Source organism: Hemitrygon akajei, chromosome 10 (assembly GCF_048418815.1).
Source record: "Hemitrygon akajei chromosome 10, sHemAka1.3, whole genome shotgun sequence".
NCBI classification, from domain to species: domain Eukaryota; kingdom Metazoa; phylum Chordata; class Chondrichthyes; order Myliobatiformes; family Dasyatidae; genus Hemitrygon; species Hemitrygon akajei.
Window position 1 is genome coordinate 146,634,332 of NC_133133.1, and position 14,949 is coordinate 146,649,280.

A 14,949-nucleotide genomic window follows, 5' to 3' on the forward strand; every position below is an offset into this window, starting at 1 on the left:
ATGTAAAAAAAATACTGTTGCTGAAGGAAATTCAAGACTGTTATTATGAGTCCCCAGTACTAGTGCCAGGGTGTGTGCACAATGATAAATCTGGTGTGTGTGTGTGTGTGTGTGTGTGTGTGTGTGTGTGTGTGTGTGTGTGTGTGTGTGTGTGTGTGTGTGTGTGTGTGTGTGTGTGTGTGTGTGTGTGTGTGTGTGTGTGTGTGTGTGTGTGTGTGTGTGTGTGTGTTATATATATATATACTTTAATTACCGACATATCATTAGGGATAATGTTGGAGTAAAAGGGACTTTTGTAATGTGTTCAGGAGAGCTTCTTTGATTTCTCTGCTCTCAGCCCGACCAGCAGGCCTTAGACCTGAGAAATAAAGTGGGCCAAGTGTCTGAAGGAGAACACTTTGGTTTTGTATTTTAGAAATGGAGCAGAGCAAGGCAAGATCTGAAATGAAACTTCTAAATTGGACAAGGGCGAAGATTAAGAAATGAGGGGAAATTTGTTATTTATGCATGCCTTGGATATCAAAATAGGAAGTAAAATTTCAAAGTATCAAACTTGCAGATGTGACAAGTGTTATGTTTTGTAACTTCAAAACATTAAACTAATTCAAATGAAGATAGGAGTCCGAAAATACAGGTGTAACTTCGAGGCTACCTTTACTTTTACGTGGTAGTGTGATGACGTATGCAACACACACATTTATACATATAATGCTCAATGAATTATTTAAACAAACAGGAAAGCTTAATCAATCCATATACAATACATACATACAAGATTACTTAAATATAACTGAAATATTAAATACACAACAGCAAGTATCAATCCACTACAACAAAACCTAAGAAGTTTCGCAAAATGGGCAGAAAAGTGATAGATGGAATTTGATGAAGAAAAATATGACTAGATACATTTTGCTACTAAGAATTTGAAGAGAGATTGTACATTTCATGGCACAATTCTATAGGATATACAAGCACAGAGAGGCCTAAGAGTTTATGTGGATAGATATTTGAAGAAGAGAGGTTATGTTGAGAGGATTGTTATTAAAGTTTACGAAATGTTGGGCTTCAAAGAAAGGCATTGAGTAAGCAGGATTGGAAGCAATGCTTAATCTGTATACACCATGGTTTGGTCACAGCTAGGATTCTGCATTCAGTTCTAAACAGTTTAGGTTAGAGAATGTAACAAGGCAAGACTATTTTCATTGAGGAAAAGGAGGTTGAAAGAAGATTTTTAAGGATGTACAAAATAATGGCAGGTTTAGATAAGAAGGCCAAAAAGCTGTTCCATTTGCTGATGGCACTATGCTTAGGGGACATCAATATTCAGGTCTGAGAAAGAAATACAATGTTAATGACCTTGAACTTGCGCCATGTAAATTTAATGGAAAGGATGATGGTCAATAATTTCACAGGGAAACCAGCTGAGAGTATGACGAAGGCACAATAAACTGTATTTGTTGGAATCTGGAGCAAGTACAAGCTGCTGGAGAGACTCAATGGGTCAAGTGATAACTGTGGAGGCTAAGGGGTGGTCAACATTTTGGTTTGAGACCCTGCATCAGGACTGAAAATGTAGAAAAGAAGATAGCCTGTAGAAAAGGTGAGTGAGTTTAGAGACAGAGTCTTTGGGGTGATAGATGATGCTGACTGGGGAGAAGGAAAGAGAGAGAGAGGAAAACCCCTCCTCCCCCATCATCTGCCAGCCATTGTCTTTAAACTCTACCTCTCCCTATCTCTCCTTCACCTGGCCCCAGCTATCCATCATACCCCACCTCACCTGATACCATCTATCACCTTCAGCTCTTGTCCCACGTCTCCTTTTTACCTCCATTACAAGAATCACCCATGTAATAATGATCAGGGAGGCACAGAGAGAATCTGTAATCACCAACAAGTACCTTTATTGTCTCATGTGAACTTGCACACCTACTAATTTTTCCTGACCTTTCATGAACAGTCAAAGAACAGGAAATATAATACCAGCTAAAAAAGAGTTTCTGCTGCTGGCCACGTACTCCTCATAGTCCCATTTCAAAACTCCATACCCATGAGTCACCTGAGATCTACAATGGTGAAATCCTATGGAGTTGTTGCTGTCTTGTATCTGAAAACCTCTGCTTTTATATCCACTCCTTATCAGTTGAAATGCTTCCTTTCAGTATTATCGGCTATGGATCATTTCACTGACCTTCTTATTGGCTCTGATCCAGAAGTGACAACTGGCAATTTATGGGTCTTTGTTCTCTATCAGCAACCAGCTCGAATCACTCAGGGCAGGCACGGACCCCAACAGTCACAAACTTGTATGCTATATCCAACCAAAGAACACCTTGCCGACAACTTCTTATTTGGAAATGATCCCAAGTCCAACAGATTACCTGAGGCATCATTGTGTTTACTTTAAAACACTGATCAAGCCACGTAACAAGCTCAGAAAATGGAGGACATAAAACAGTGCCACAAAATGGCAGCTTCCATTTCCAAACACATGGCAAGAACAAAGACAATTGGTCTGTCCGCTTCCACTGTCCTTGATTCATCCAAATTCACTGATCTGTAGACTAGTTCTTTCTGGCCAACATCTGTTTGTATCTCTTCACTCTCAGTCATTTTGATCCGTGTCTCACAGATGCTGGCTGACCCTCTAAGTTTCTCCAGCAGTTTACTTTTTGAAGGCAATTGAGAGGCATAAACACAGACACAGAAGAGGAAACAAATTGAATGGATTGTTTACAGAGAGACAGTATGGGCATAGCAGGCCAAAAAGGTTCATTTTATGTTGTAATGACTCTAGGACTATGAGACATTTGTAGACTCAGTTGTAAGCTCAGGCTGCTTGATACTAACCTTGACCCCTGGCTCAGTGATAACAAAAGATGAGATTGGGTGTTTCTTGGTGGAAGGGTTATGATTCATTCCCTAAATAATACATTAAGCCTATGATTTGGTCATTTATTTCATTGCTATTTGTACCATAGACCCACCTGATATGATATAGACTCTTGGCTACTTGCTGCCGCCAAATGCAACTCTGTAGAACCGTACCTATATTTCTTTACAGTGGATTTATAATAGTGTGTAAAAGCATGAGATTTGATTCTATGAATAAGTACAAGTCAATCAGTTGTGTCAGTGAGTTGCATTCAGTTGGTTATGTGTGTTGCACTCCAAAATACAGCCAGCTCTCTCAAATTTGTTTAATCCTTCTGACCAATGTCTTTAATCTCTTGAGGGAGAGACGTGACCCTTTCTGCTTCCAGGAAGAATGAACTATCTGACATTTCTCACTGATACCCAACAGTGATGAAACAAAACAACTGCGCTATCGATCAATGGTGACCATATATTTTAATCAGCCCCTTATTGTTCCACGTGATACCAACAGCCAGCATTCCACCCTGCTTATTTCCACCTCTCCCTTCCAGTCTCTAAATCTATCCACGACCTGGCATTTACTCATCATAACTATCTGAGAGTGACCTTATGGAGAAAAAATGCCATACGGTATAACATGCATGCATAAACAGATTGTAAAGCCCAGAAGCATAAACTAGCACGTGTGATTTAAATTGCCTTTTCTTTCAAGCATGGTGAGGTAGTACACCCTATTGGCAGCCTTCTAGAACTGCAGTATTGCATTCGCAATTGATTTTATCTATCATTATGGACAAACAAGTATTAATGAAATTATTCGTGCCTGAACTCCCCTTAATGTGGTCCCTTTGCAATGTAAGCTGATGCAGAAAAACAAATTAAATAAATAAATTGACAACCTCAGTTTATATTTTATGAAGCGAGAATAGGTTTAAAAACCCTCATCAGTGAAATCGTAACGATTATCAATACGCTGACATAAAATATATTTAAAAATTTACTTTTGAGAAGGAAGAGATAAAATAATAAAACTGGGGATTGCTGGGTGGCGTGGCTCAAAGGGCCGGGCACGCCAGTTCCACGTCATATCTCAGTAAATAAATATGTAAATAATACTGCATGGAATACTATGCAATTTTCAGCAGGTTCTCTGTTACATTGATTCTTGGCACTAAACGTAATTGCTCCTCTGTTTAACTCTAAAAGTTGAAATAACTTATCCTGAGTTTTACTACTTCATTTTTACTTATGCAAACGTTGATTTTAAATGTTTACCCTTGTTTTTAATTCCAGCATCACATTGCTCTTCCTTTTAGACCTCCCCAGTCATGTCAGATATCTTGCTCATTTATTTCTGCACGGCTGGCAACAATGTCATCAGCCAGCATGGCCCTACACTCTGAAATTACTACTCAAAGTTTTTCTGCCTCTGAACCTCTGCTTTTATCTTTAAAACCTACTTTTTGATCAAAATGTTGGTATTCCATTCCAAAATATCCTCATATGGAGTTGATAATTATCCTGTGGTGCATGTTGAGACATTTGATGCACCACAGGACTTATTTATTTTATAAGTTATACTTAAAACTTACTTTATAACAAAATTTGTAAGTTTTAAACATTTTGATTAATTATTATCAAGTAATGTTTATAGAAAATATATGCACATTTATTCAGAATATTTAGTTCTTTATTTTCAAAATTCTTTTGTGAGCATGGCCTGTCATGGATTTTTCAGGTGTATCATGCAGCAACTCCACTGAGGCCAAGATTCACCTGCTTTTGCATCTCAAGATATTCATTTCTTCTGAAACAAGGGCATTTAGATATTATGGAAATTTTCACAGAAGTTCTGTGTTATGAAAATCTCACCAAAAAGCTGTGTCACTTGCTGTAAGATGGCTTAGCCCATTCACCTTCCATAATTCAAACCTGAAGGAAGACTGCCAAATTAGAAGATTGTCCTTGTGCAGGAAGGCACAGAGTCGACTGTACTTCCTTAGAAGGTTGGCGTCATTCAATGTCTGTAGTGAGATGCTGAAGATGTTCTATAGGTCAGTTGTGGAGAGCGCCCTCTTCTTCGTGGTGGCGTGTTGGGGAGGAAGCATTAAGAAGAGGGACACCTCACGTCTTAATAAGCTGGTAAGGAAGGCGGGCTCTGTCGTGGGCAAAGTCCTGGAGAGTTTAACATCGGTAGCTGAGCGAAGGGCGTTGAGTAGGCTACGGTCAATTATGGAAAACTCTGAACATCCTCTACATAGCACCATCCAGAGACAGAGAAGCAGTTTCAGCGACAGGTTACTATCGATGCAATGCTCCTCAGACAGGATGAAGAGGTCAATACTCCCCAATGCCATTAGGCTTTACAATTCAACCGCCAGGACTTAAGAACTTTTTAAAAGCTATTATTAATGCTTTTTGAGATAGTGATTTAGATGCATATCATATTTTTTTACTGAGTTAAGCATTAGTAATCCTGTAATTAGTTTTGCTACAACAAGTGTATGGGACATTGGAAAAAAAGTTGAATTTCCCCATGGGGATGAATAAAGTATCTATCTATCTATCTATCTACTTGCTGTCTTGGGCAGTGACCTCGTCAAAAGTTGCTCAAATAGTGGTAATTATTTCATTATTGCTGTTAATTAGTGAAGGCTGGGGATGACGGCATATGATTTACCACTCCCCCCAATACGAGCAACATGATCAACAAGGATTTCTATTTAAATGGCATTTTAAATTCGGCAAATGTCTCAACATGCACCACAGGATAATTATCAACTCCATATAAGGATATTTTGGAATGGAATACCAACATTTTGATCAAAAAGAAGGTTTTAAAGATAAAAGCAGAGGTTCAGAGGCAGAAAAACTTTGAGTAGTAATTTCAGAGTGTAGGGCCATGCTGGCTGATGACATTGTTGCCAGCCGTGCAGAAATAAATGAGCAAGATATCTGACATGACTGGGGAGGTCTAAAAGGAAGAGCAATGTGATGCTGGAATTAAAAACAAGGGTAAACATTTAAAATCAACGTTCGCATAAGTAAAAATGAAGTAGTAAAACTCAGGATAAGAAACAGTTTTTTAGTGGGTTAACAGAGGATTTGGTGGTGTGGATGCAGTTGATATATAAACACTGGCCTAACCTATACCTTGGTCTTCCCAAACATTAGGATGTGCATGTATTTAACTTGTCACGAACATTGGACCCATGTTATACCAGTTTTCCTACACCTACTATTGGACTGAACACTCCACTTTGAATGATGGACTAGCGCCTCAGCTTCCAATCTGCCTATCAACTCCCAACCTATGTCTCCAGTCCCACTGCCAGACAGAGAGAGCAGATGCAGTAATTGTTGTATTCCAGAATTCCAAGATTCTGGAAGAAAGCAGATGTAGCTCCAGAGTTTAAGGAAAGAAGGACTAAGAGATTCGTCAACCTGACATCAGTCATTGGGAAACAGATGGAATCTATCGTTAAGGAACTGATAACAGGTCACTTCAAAAATAATTCAAAGTCCAAAATTCAAAGTAAATTTATGATCAAAGTATGTATATGTTGCCATATACTACCCTGAGATTTGTTGTGTTGTGCTGAGTGATCAGTTCAGTGTTGTGGTGAGGGAAGTTATCTACGCTGGTTCAGGAGCCTGATGGGTGAAGAATGATAACTCTTACTGAACCTGGTAGTGTGGGACCCACGGCTCCTGTGCCATCTTCTTGATGGCAGCAGTGAGAAGAGAGCATGGCCTGGATGATGGATGCTGTTTTCCAGTGGCAGCGTTCTATGTAAATACTCCCAATGGTTGGGGGGTGGTGCTTTCCTGTGATGGGCTTGGCTGTATCCAACACTTCTTGTGGGCAACTGGACAGAATTTAACATGGATTTATGAATGGGAAATCATGTTTGACAAAATGATTAGAGGGTGTGTGTAACTAGAAGCATAGATAAGAGCAAACCAGGTAAAGTGTTGCACTTCGACTTTCAGAAGACATTTGATAAAATGTCAGACAGGAAAATGTCACATAAAATTAGACTATGTAAATATTGAATGTGGAATGACATTTAGTTAACAAACAGAAAACTGAGAATAGCAATGAACAGACCTATTTTGCATTGGGATGTTGTGACCGATTGTAGGTAGTGAGGTGCACAAGGAACAGTGTGAGACCTCAAACCTTCATTTTGGTTGATGTATATACAAGTTTGCTGGTGGAATGAAGCTAAAGTACTATGTACATTGTTGGTCTCCTTACCTAATAAATAATTTACTAATATTAGAGGCAGTCTGAAAAAGATTTGCTAAGCTAATTCCTGAGATGAGTGCCAGAGTTTTCTATGAAGAAGCAGAGAAATGCTTTGGAAACATATAGACACTACCCTAGCAGCAAGCTGGACATGGTGTGGACCGTATTACTAACTGCTTTTCTGTAGAAAGACATCGGAGTCAGTGCGCAAAGGCAGCATGCAGTCTAACAATGAATGTTTGGTTTGGACATTTCCCTTGTGATCGCAAGACCTTATTAGCCATTGGTAATGTAAAATGCTGCAAGTCCATTTCCCTTGTTTATTGGGAAGACAGGTGGTGGGGGAGCTGCGTGGTCTCAGTTGCAGGGTTAAAGATAAAAGGCATAGTAAGGTTTAGAGGCTCAGTGTGGAGGAAGTTTTCACTCAGAGAGGATTGTTGCAATCTTGAATGCGTTACTTGCATGAGTAATAGGTATTTTCACAACATTTAAAAAGTATCTTATAGGGCATTTAAATCAACAGGGCATAAACAACTATGAATTAAGGACTAATAAAATGGGTGTATGATAGCTGACATAGGAAGGGTCTGTTTCTGTTCTATATGACAGTATAACTATAGCTTCACAGTGGGAATATATTGAAGGCTTTGAAGAATGTATTTTTTCCTTAATGCAGCCAGCAACACTAGAGCAGAATTATTATTTTTTAGGGCAACTTTTCCACTTTCAAGGCAAGCACAGTTCCAATTTGTAGCAGAGTTTGTAAATCGTGCCTTGCTGTAGAATGGGAATCCATATGTTCTTAAGAAAAAAATTATTTGGTTTAGCCTTGTCTTCCAGTTTTCAGGCTCTGCACTGCAGGTTTTTCAAACTTTGGGCAGCAGAACTTTCCTTGGGTGCTTTGTATGCAACTTCATTCATGTACAATGATGATAGGGACCCATTAGTGGCCTGCGTATTTTGTACACCAACTTGACACATCTCTCGAAAGCATTAAATTATTTCATAAATATTTACATATCCTTTAGATCTATATTTTTGACTTTGATAAACAGTTTCTTCAATATGGCTTATTTATATCTTTCCTGTAGCAAGCTTTTATAGCTGCCAAAATGTGGTCAACCTTTTTTATCTCTACTCCCCAAATAGCTGAACATGTTTCTTAGAAAACTCAATGATCTTGATTGTTCTCCTGACATTTTTTTTGTGTGCCCAACAAACATCCCTTTAACTAGATACTGCAATATTTCAGAACTGTGGTTGTACCATACTTTTCTCCCTACTGACTAACTTCCTACAATGCAAGCCAGTACAGGAAGATGACTGGGATTAGCTAAGCAGGCTGTCCACAAGAAATGTCATAGAATTGTCACAACATGGTTTCAAAGGCCCCATGTCTTAGCTTAGGCACCAGCTTTAGTAGCTGTATCACTGTGCTGCCACATTGTGTTTTCTTGTATTAAATAGCAAAGGATGGCTTCAGTCTGGGTATTCATGTTGTTGATCACCCCCAGAGTGGCCATGTCATTTTACAGGACACTAGCAAGCAGCCATTGACACCTAGATGGGTTAGCAAAATAGGATGAATGGTTTGTGACAGATCAGGTTTAATTTACAAGTTAGGAATTCATTAAAGTACTTGTCACAGCATAATGATAAAATAACCTGATATTTGTGTATGTGGGTGTATTTGTCTGGTGCTATGGACTACTTTATGCTGATCTTTTGCTGACATTTTGTCTTTGATACATTTTCTCTTTTTCATTTTTCATTTAGATACTTAGAAATAGTAAGCCACTATGGTCCCAAGGCTTCAGTACCGTAACTGCGATTATGATTACTGTCATTCCCTCAGAAGATTTATGAGTATAGTGTGAGCCAATGGCTGAGGCAGGTGTCATTAACACTGTACCAACAATAATCAGCAGTAGGTGGAATATGGACCAGCACAACCTTCACAACAAAAAGTGCAAAGCTGCTATGGTTCATGTCAGTGAAGTTGTTTGTAAGGCTCCTAATGGCTTTTGTAACACAGGAACCATGCTCAAGAAAGAGAGTGTCAGCTGTACAGTCAGCAAACAGTACAACCACTGAGATAAAAGTTCTCAGAATATTGGGAAATCTTAACAAATTCCTGCATGCCTTCATTACTTCCGACATCTGTGACATTGGAAGAAGGTGAATATTTTCTTTTTATTAAACTGGAGCATGACATGATTCCTTCAAAGGTTTGGAATCCTTTACCTTACAATATTAGTGTATGGCAATTTTACTTAAGGCATTATGGTATTTTACAATTAGGCTAAAGTGCATAAAATACTGAGATACTTGAAGAAATTCAAGAGAGAAAACAATTCTCTGAACTGAAATTGGACCAGAGATATACAATAACCTGTCCAATGTACTCACACTTCCAGTAAACTGACACATAAAAATAAACAGAAAAAGCTTCTAGACAAAGATTACTGAAAATATGTGGGTCCCAAACAGTCAGAAGCATAATTACAATGGGGAACAGATAAATAAAACAAATACTTTGGTTCTGACTTTACAAAAAAGGACACAAATAATTTTGTAAATTGTTAAGGATGAAGAATCTGATTCTGAGATACATCCTGCAGATGTGCTGGGACACACCATCAGTGATGTAACCTGGGGTCGTCAGATGTTTCGGGTCTTTCAACATCATACATCCTCATCCAGGCGACCCAGCTGGGGTTGATCAGACCCCAGCTTGTGCCCTGGCAGCACTGGCCCACGGATCACCCCTCCTGATCCATAGCCATTTGGAGGCTCTCTCAGCGGCTGTTGTGATGGTCCTGATTGCTTTCCTCTTGCCAGCCCCCACTGGGTGTAGACTCTGCAGAGTGAGCAGCCGGCAAAACCCCTGCACCCCACTTCGATGGGCTCTGTGGTGAACTAGATATACCTGTCTGACTGCTCCTGTGGCTCCTCCCACAGACCCTGCTGACTGCTCCTGTGGCTCCTCCCACAGACCCCTGTATAAAGGCGACTGTGGGCTGCTGCTCTCCCTCATTTTCCCCAGGATGTAGTGCTGTTTATTCTTCCAGTCAATAAAAGCCGATATCTCACTTCCTAAGTCTCAGCGTGAGTTATTGATGGTGCATCAGGCTCGCAGCGAGCCTTCCAGCCCTGCCTCCAGCACCGCTCCACCAGCTCCTGGTACTTGGCCCCCTTCTGCTCATTTGCCTCCTCAATGTGGTCCTCCCAGGGAACTGTTGACTCGATGAGGACAGCCTGCTTCGAGGACACTGAAGGAAGGACCACATCCGGCCTCAGTAAAGTTGTTGCTATTTGATTGGGGAACTTCAGCTGCCTCCCCAGGTCAACTTGAAGCAGCCAATCTGATGCGGTGCTAAGTAGGCCCGATGGTGATGCTGGTCTGGGCTGACGTAGGGGCCGTGCTCCAGCTCTGACAAAGGAGATGATCTTCCTCTGACCACTCTGTTTGCTGGTGGTCATGGCCATCGCGATGCTCTCTGCCACTGCCTTCAGCACCTGGTCATGATGCCACCGGTAGCAACCTTCCCCCAAGGCTTTAGGGCAGCTGCTAAGGATGTGTTCCAGTGATCCTCTTCCTGGACAGAGAGGACGTGCTGGTGTATCGCTCTTGCTCCAGACATGGAGGTTTGCAGGGCTGGACAAGACGTCATAGACAGCCTGGATCATAAATTTAATGCACTGGGATTCTGCCTGCCAGAACATAAGAAACTAAAGCAAATTAATTGCAGTAGTTAATTGTGCTGGAAATCAATAAATTCCCTGGGACCTTGATCTCCAGAGTACTAAAGGAGGTACCCATGGAAATAATGAATGCATTGGTTATCACTTTATGGAAACGATCCTGTTGATTGAAGGGTGACTAACATAACCCACAATTAAGAAAGGAAGCAGAGAAACCAGGAAATTATATACCGGTTAATCAAACATCAGTTGTGAGAAAAATGCTTAGGCTGTAGTAAAGAATGAGATAACAGGAAACTTGGAAAATATCAATGTAATCAGATAAAATAAACAAAATATTTTTGGAAGGGCTGTTGTGTTTGACAAAACTATTAGAGGCTTTTGTGGTTGGTGGAAATGGTAAAGGAAAACCCATGAATATGTCATACTGGGATTTTTAAAAAGCTTTTGATAAAGTCCCACACAAAATGTTAGCGGGTAAAATTAAACCATATAATATAGGTAACGCATTGCCACGGATTACAAATCAGTTGACTGACAGGAAAAAGAGAGACTAATACATTATCACAGGCTTTCCAAAATATATGCCAATAATAAAATAAGGACAAATGACTAAAATGTTGTATTTTGAAGTTTGCCAATTACACTAAACTGTGTATTAAAATAGGACCGAGGAAAAAACAAAACAACATGTTACATGTATGAAAGGTACAGATTGGTGGAAAGCTCTTCTTGGCCATTAAAACACCAACTGTGAATTCAAGTTAGCTTGAGCTACCTTAGATTACAGCCTTGGAGCAGTTATCAGCCTTGTTGTGGATGGTGGCCACACAAGGAAGGCAAGAAAACTTTGGCTTTTGCATGAAGGCAACATGTAGGAAATAGGATCTCAAACAAAACACAATCCAGGAAGCTATAAGAACTCAGTGGGTCAGGCAGCATCTGTAGAATCAGAAGGTGTAAGTTGATGATTCAGGTCGAGGCCCTGAATTATTCTGAGTACTATATACAGCCAGGAGCGGGTCAAATTCTAGATTGGCTTTTTGGAATATGAACATCTCCCAAAATGGCACTTCTCAGAAAAAGATATTGCAAATGAGGTCGATCTTAGTTCAAATGAACTTTATTAACAGAAATGCAATTTCAAGTTAGGGTCCTAAGAGATAACATTTCTGCTCAATGTCCATGTCTGAGTTTTGAATCATTCTGATAAAATGGATGCAGAAAATGGAAAACTGGGACAGCTGTTACAGCTTGAGAACATCGCCAAAGAAACCTTTTCAATGAGTACATGTTCATTTTTGTAATGGTGTCTCCTTATAGAGAGTTATTCCAAGCAGATGCAAGTTAAATCCATGGATACACTTACCACCATGGAACATTAGAGAACCTTAGAAAAAGCAAAGACAATTTTTGCATGTTAAAATTTTGCAAGTCAAAAAACAATTTTTGACAATGATCAGGATTATACTTATGAGGCCAATGATGCTCAGTATTCCCTTGTCATCAGACAAACACCGTACAGCTGATCAAACTATCAACATTACCAAAGACAATTCTAATAAGCAAATATTAAAAGTATTTTCCTCTTTCAGTATGTAACTTCATTTGGCAAAGTTCCTCTTAAAATATTGAATAACTTCACATAGCACCATAAGGTACACACGATGAGAACTACTCATGTAGAGATGGTTACAAATGAAATTCAGCTTAGTACAACTAAATTTAACAGACAGAAATACAGTTGTCAGAAATGGCATTTCAAGTTAGTTTCCAAAGAAAGGATATTTCAGGTCACTGAATGAATTTGAATAATCTTGATAAGATGGATTCAGATAAATGGGAAACTAAAACAGTTGTTGCAGTTTGTAGTTTCAATAGCATCATATTCAAATTGCTCACCCAGTTGGCTTATAGTTGCATTTACTGTAGCTTATGAATCAAATTGATTTCAACTGCACGATCAACTTCAAGTTGCAGCGACGAGTTAGCCAACCCCTAGTCAAAATGCAAAAGATAAAATGCTTGTATTTGATATACCTGTTGACCACAATTATTCAGTCAAATTCAAGAGTGAGACTTTCTTTTGATGGTGGACCATAGAAAACTACAGTACTGGAGAGGCCATACAGCAAACAATGTTTTGCCAATACTGATATCAGTTTATACTAAATGTTCTCTTCTTGTGTATCATCCATATCCTTCCATTCCCTTCATACTTATGTGCCTATCTAAGATCCTCTTAAACACCACCAAACTACCAACTTCTAGAACTACCCTGGCACCTACCACTTCCTGCATAAAAAAAACTTGCCTATCATGTTTCCTTTATATTCCTCCCCCCCATTACAAACATGTCCTCTGATGTTTCATATTTCTATCCTGGGGAAAGGATTCTATCAACCATATCAAAGCCTCCTATAATTAAAAAAAAATCTCTATCGGTTTTCCTTCAGCCTCTGACGTTCTAGGGAGAGAAACCCATGTTTGTCCAACCTTTAAGTTGGAGAGGAGTTTAGAATGGTGAGAATATCTATCAGAGTTTGTAAACCTATGGCAAGACCAAACTTTTCAGTGAAAATAACTTATACCAAGTCCATTTCCATGAATTGGTATGAAAAGGTACCTCTATTGGATGAGGGATTATACATACCTCTGATCATCAATCTAGAGTGAAAGTTTCTTGAAATAAAATGTAAATAGTTTCAGAACTTAGTGCTCCGCTTTGTTACACAACAAACAATTTGTTACACCACAAACAATCATTATTCTTTGACATCCAATGTGTCCACATGCATGAGTTAGCAGATGATAATACTCTTTCCAAATAGGCAAAATATACAATTGGTTTGACATACGCAGTTTTCTCTACCTGCATGATATGGCAATTTAATGAAGAACATATACTATTGAAATAAGTATTTTGAAAATATGTAAGTATTTAAAAAAAGTTTTTAACATTTAATAAAGATTCTACTTTTACAATGGATTGGGAACTTTCTTTTCTTCTCTTCCCGTACCTCAGGGATTCCTATATGATTTTTCAGCTGTCTTGCAGAATACAATGATTAATGGATCTGTTCTACAATAGGAATTTAAAATAGTGTTTAAGAGAAATTTTAAATGATTGGGGAGAATAGTTAGAGCTGCATCCAGCAATGAAACTCATCAAGTATTGGCAGATTCACGGATAACTTGGATAAAGCTATATAGTTTCCACCCTGCAAACTTATTTTACATGATAATTTGATCAAAGTTCAAAGTAAATTTATTATCAATGTGTCACCATATACATTTTCTTGTGGATTGGTGCCTGCTCAAAACTGTTCAAATAAGCGATCCCATAACACATCTAAAAAGCCGCAGTGACCTACATTCTTTAAAAAAACATGATTTATGAAGTTACTAGAAAATAGGTCACATTATAAGAAAATTGTTAAGGATTCCTTGAATTAAAATTCTATGATGAAATGCTTTTCATCTTAAATTCAATAGGTTTGAGAAATCTTGGCATTAAAGTCTAAGTACAAATCAATGAAATTTGGCCTGGATACTTGGCTTACTTTTAGACCCATTATATTTGTGCACAGGATCATCAGAGTATCTTGTTCTGGGATTCAACATGATGCATATTCAAAATTCCTTATCTATTCAGAAATCTGGGGTCAACTTTGGACTAGTTCACCTGGGTAAAGTTCTCCTGAGATAATTTGCATTCACAAAGGGTGCATGTGTATTGCTGAAATGATTTCAGGGGAATGTTTGACTGGCTTGTTTTTTTGGGGACTTGATTTCTTATTCCCTGTTTCCAACTATTCCAGATACTCTCCCTCATGATTCCAGGGGTGCAGTAGTTTCCAATATCTTCAGAGACAGATCTTTCTGTATAACCTTGGGCAGTAATTGTCACCAGAAAATGGTTCCTTGGCATACATATCACCAAGGATCTCACGTGGTCTGTACATACTGGTTGTGTGGTGAAAAAGGCACAACAGTGCCTCTTTCATCTGAGACGGTTGAAGAAGTTTGGTATGGGCCCCCAGATCCTCAGAACTTTCTACAAGGGCACAATTGAGAGCATCCTGACTGGCTGCATCACTGCCTGGTCTGGGTAC

General features: G+C 39.0%; 1 protein-coding gene across 4 annotated transcripts in view; it reads right to left on the reverse strand.

The window, feature by feature from the left end:
• Positions 1–14,949, reverse strand: part of cacna2d4a (calcium channel, voltage-dependent, alpha 2/delta subunit 4a) — a 370,881-nt gene that overhangs the window by 32,773 nt on the left and 323,159 nt on the right. The window lies entirely within an intron of this gene.